Consider the following 5,267-nt stretch of genomic DNA (forward strand, 5'->3'; position numbering starts at 1 on the left):
GTGTGGGGGGGGGGGGGGGGGGGGGGGGGGGGGGGGGGGGGGGGGGGGGGGGGGGGGGGGGGGGGGGGGGGGGGTCTGTAAACGCCCACACCTGTGTTCCTGACACGCTTTATGTTAATTTGTAAGGCAAGCGCATGCCCCATTTGGGGAAAGCGTTTTCAGCGGATGGGTCTCCGGTTTCACAGTCTCAATAGTTTTTAAAAATCTTTAAAATGCACTGAGCACCTACTGTGTGTTGGCTTCCGTATGAGGCACTTGGCAGCTGTTTCTTTCTTGCGAGGCAGGAACATTTCAGAAATGTAATGCCAAGGTTTTCATTCAAAGAGGGGGTTGTTTGCTCTTAAGGGAATGGTTTGCTTGTTGAGAAATTCTAATATAAGTAAAAGAATCGGGGGAAGAATTTAAGGGGCATAGGGAAAATTTAAGCCCTTCCCTCCACTGTCACAGCTGCAGGGACGGGGCCAGATGTTAGCAGGAAGGGACCTCTCCCCACCATCATCCCCAGACCCATGACTGGACAGAAGCCTGGAGCAAAAGGAGCCACAACCACGTACAGGGTCTGCACTAATAAATACAGGCTTAGGGTAAAGGGTGTGGAGCAAGGGGGGGAGGAAAAAATCAGCCCTGCAGGGAGGCTCCGCTGCGCATGCGCCCGCTGCGGCGCCCGTGGGGTGCAGCGACCACAGCAGCCCCTGCTGACCGGGGGTCGCCACTGCACGCCGCCCGGCTCCGCGTTTTGGTGCTTACTGAGCACTGACTTTCTAGGGGCTGACCACACGCCCTTTAAATCAATTAATCACTTAATCCTCCCCACACCCTGGGCTTTGGGTGGGCTTCTTTACGCCTGAGGAATATAAGGCTCAGAGAAGTTAACTCATTTGCCCAAGGTCACATGTCTGGTAGGGGAGGAGCCAAATTTGACTCAAAAAGGCATGATTTAATCAGGAAGCTACCCTGCCCCACTGCTGTTTGCTAGCTGTATTTCAGATTTGGTTAACCAAAGACATTTGGTTAAATGACAGACATCCTGGGTTTCAATTCTTGTTCTGCCTTCACTGGCTGTGTGACCTTGGGCGAGTGACTTAACCTCTCTGAGTCTCACATGCCACATGTAAAAACATGGAATAATAACCGAACCAGTTATGAGACCTAAAGAAATTAATATAAATAACCGAACCAGTTGTGAGACCTAAAGAAATTAATATAAATGTAGCACATAATATATACAGTAATCAGTCTTAGGAGTTTGCTCCTGTTATGGACTGAATCATGTCCCCCCAAAATTCATATATCAAAATCCTCACCCCCAGTACCTCAGAATGTGACTGTATTTGCAGATAAGGTTTTTAAAGAGGTAATTGAATTAAAATGAGGTCATCAGGGTGGGCCCTAATCCAATATGCTAAGAAGAAACTAATCGTGTCAATACCTTGATCTTGGACTTCCAGTCTCCCAGAACTGTGAGAAAATAAGTTTGTTGTTTAAACTACCCAATCTGGGGCCGGCCCATGGCTCACTCGGGAGAGTGCGGTGCTGATAACACCAATGCCCCGGGTACGGATCCCTATATAGGGATGGCCGGTTGGCTCACTGGGTGAGTGTGGTGCTGACAACACCAAGTCAAGGGTTAAGATCCCTTTACCAGTCATCTTTTAAAAAATAAATAAACTACCCAATCTGTGGTACTTTGTTATGGCAACCCTAACAAACTAATACAGCTCCTACCATGTGATAGAAATACTAGGTTTTACATATCACAATCATTCCTTCTATAAGCATTAATTAGCGCCTACTGCATGCTGGCCAGGGCTGGGACTTGCCTGGGTACAAAATTTAAGGGAATGCCCAAACACTCAGTCACCATAATAATATTATTTTAATATATGGAGCACGGCGGCGCTCCCTCCGAGGGTTCGGATCCCACATACAGACCGGCCGCTCACTGGCTGAGCGAGGTGCGGGCGCAACACCGAGGGTTGCGATCCCGTTGCCGGTCACGAAGAAAAGGACAAAAAGGAAAAAAAAAATAGAAATCATTTATTCTTTTTTTTTTTTTCTTTTTTTTGATGGCTGGTCAGTTTGGGAATCCATCTAAACCCTTGACCTTGGTATTGTAACACCACGCTCTGACCAACTGAGCTAACTAGTCAGCCCCAAGGAGGTGACTTAAGGTATTACGAGAAAGAATTACAGTAATTGAGCAAAAGAGGGAGGGCAATCCAGGGAGAGGGAACAGCAAGTGCAAAGGCCCTGGGGTGGGAGACAGGGTGAAGAAGTTGAAGGAATGCCAGTGAGGCCCCCCACACTGGTAACACAGGGAGTGAGAGCAGGCAGAGAGTAGGGGGCTGCTTTACAGGGATTCTAAAATAATGAGGCAAATTTTTTCCTAAAGGGCCAGGTAGAAAATTTTTCGGGGGCCGGCCCGTGGCTCACTCGGTAGAGTGCGGTGCTGATAACACCAAGGCCGCGGGTTCGGATCCCATATAGGGATGGCCGGTTTGCTCACTGGCTGAGCATGGTGCTGACAACACCAAGCCAAGGGTTGAGATCCCCTTACCAGTCATCTTTTGAAAAAAAAAAAAAGAAAATTTTTCGGCATCTTGGGCCACACAGTTCCATTCACAAATTCTCAGCTCTGCTGTGGTAGCACAAAAGCAGCTACAGGTAACACAAACAAATGGACGTGGTTCTGTTCCAGTCAAATTTCATTTATGGGCACTACAATGTGAATTTCATACCATTTTCACAGAACATGATCTATTCTTCTGATTTTTTTCCAGCCATGTGAAAATGTGAAAATCATTCTCAGCTGGCTGGTTAGCTCAGTTTGTTAGCGCACAGTCTTGTCACACCAAGGTCAAGGGTTCGGTTCCCCGTGCCAGCCAGCCACCACCAACAACAACCAAATAAACATTCTTAGCTCACAGGTCAAACAAAAACAGGCAGTGTGATGGCTATGGCCCAACCCCCACTGGCAGCTGGCCAGGACGGGGATCTGAACCCGTGACCTTGGGGTTATAAAGCTGAGCTCTAACCAACCAAATAGGAGCAGTTTTTGCAACGTTGCGATTACAGTGTAACCTATACATAGAAAGAGTATAAATCAAAGTTATGAAGCCTGATGATTTTCTCAAACTGAAAACATCCCAGTAACCAGAACCAATACCAAAAAAAGAGAACATAACCAGACCCCAGACACGCCCCCCTCTCCTTGTGGCAGCAGCTGACCATCCCCCACTCCCAAGGATAACCACTATCGTGTCTTCTAACATAGATTTTTTCCTTTTGGCCTATTTTGAGCTTCTCACACATTGAATTACGCAGTGTGGCCTCTTTCGCATCTGGTTTCTTGCACTCAGCATTACCTAGAAGGATTTGTCCACTTTGTGGGGGCTGGATTTTGTTCATTTCACTGTGGCGCTCTCCATTTGGGACACTGCCACACCATTTATTTATCCATTTTACTGTTGCTGGGCATTTGGGTTGTTTCCAATTTGGGGCTGTTATGACGATAGCTGCTAGGGAACATTCTAGCACGTTGTCCTGACAGCATTTCTGTTGGGTACGGACCTAGAAGTGAAGTTGCTGATCCACACGGGGTAGGTACATCCCTTTACCAATGCGCAAACCAGAACGATTGGCCTGAGATGTTTGGTCCCCCATGTATAGGGAAGCACATAAGTGGAGACCCCAGTAACCCCTGACACATCACCTCAATTATAAAGTAGAACACTCCATCTCTATCCATATCAGTGAATCTCACCCTGGAGACATGGGGCAAAGTCTGGAAACATTTAAGTTTGTTACAACTAGGGGGTGTTCCTGGCATGGCGTGGCTGGAGCTCAGGGACTCTACTCAGCACCCTGAGGTGCTCAGGATGCCCCACCACAGAGAACAATCCAGCCCCAAATGTCAATAATGTTGAAGCTGACAAACCCCGCATCAATCATTTGGGAAAAACGTTGAGTCTGATCCCTGCTCACACTGGACACCAGAATAAACTCCTGATGGGGGGCAGATGGTACAAACCAGGGTGACCCCAGCTTCTGGGACTCACCTCCTCTCTCTCTCCCCAGCAGTGTGTGGATTTAAATGTGTGCAGCCTTCCAGGACCTCAGTAGGGAAGGTGATTATAGGACGCAGAGTCTCTTGGGGGTCAGTGGAATCCCATAAGCCAGGGGTAATCCTGCCCCCTCAGGGGACACCTGGCAATGTCTGGGTACATTTGTGGTTGTCACAAGTGGGGAAGGGGGTGCTCCTGGTGTGGAGTGGGTGGAGGCCAGGGACGCTGCTCAGCACCTGCAGTGCCCAGGACGGCCCCACCACAGAGAAGGATCCAGCTCAGTTGTCAATAGCACTGAAGTTGAGAAACCCTGAACTTATACTTAAAATTATAATATGCTCTAAAGCTGGTCAGTTAGCTCAATTGGCTAGAGTGTGGTGTTGTAACACCAAGGTCAAGGGTTCAGATCCCTGCACCAGCCAGCTGCAAAAAAAAAAAAAATTATTATATGCTCTAGATATTTTAGAGTTGCCATGCAGATTGTATTTGTTCATTCGACATGTAGTTACTGATTACCTTCTATCTGCCAGGCATTAACTGAGGGCTGGGGACACAGCCTGGGTGAGGCTTATATTCTAGTGGGGAAGGTGGGGAAGATAATAAATAAATGAATAAAGTATAAAGTACAAGGCATGTCAGATGCCTAGAAATGATGCAGACAGGAGTCAAATACGAGTAGGAGTGTTAAAGAGAAAATTTTTCATGGCACTTTTTAAAGACTGTAAGGCAGACTTCATTTGGAGTGGGAGGCATGGTGGTAGGTATAGGGACTCCTGCAGGAGGGTCTTGCAGCGGGGGACAGAGATTGGGCTCAAGTCCAACTGCAAAGAGAACAAGTGGGGAATTACAACCGAGGAGCAGGGCAGGGGGCCAGTGGACAGAAAATTACTAACAGGAAACACCAAGGATAAGGGGTTTCTAGCTAAACTGACTTAGCAAGATTCTTGCTCAAACTGGATTCAGCGAGAACAGAGAGGGAAACCCAAGGATGGGCCTCGTCAAGCAAAGGACTCAGGTGAGCCTGACTGAAATTTTGCACAAAGGAGAGAGTCTTTGTCAGGGTGTCAAAGGATGGGAACGTCTGGGGTAGTATATATTTTGCACGTATAAGGAGATATCGGAGCAGAGGTGATATCTGAGGGAGTGAGGGACGGAGCCATGTGGGTGTCTGGTGGAAGAGCATTCCAGGCCAAGGGAACAGCA

This window comes from Galeopterus variegatus, unplaced genomic scaffold, assembly GCF_000696425.1.
Source record: "Galeopterus variegatus unplaced genomic scaffold, G_variegatus-3.0.2 Scaffold3258, whole genome shotgun sequence".
Lineage (NCBI taxonomy): Eukaryota > Metazoa > Chordata > Mammalia > Dermoptera > Cynocephalidae > Galeopterus > Galeopterus variegatus.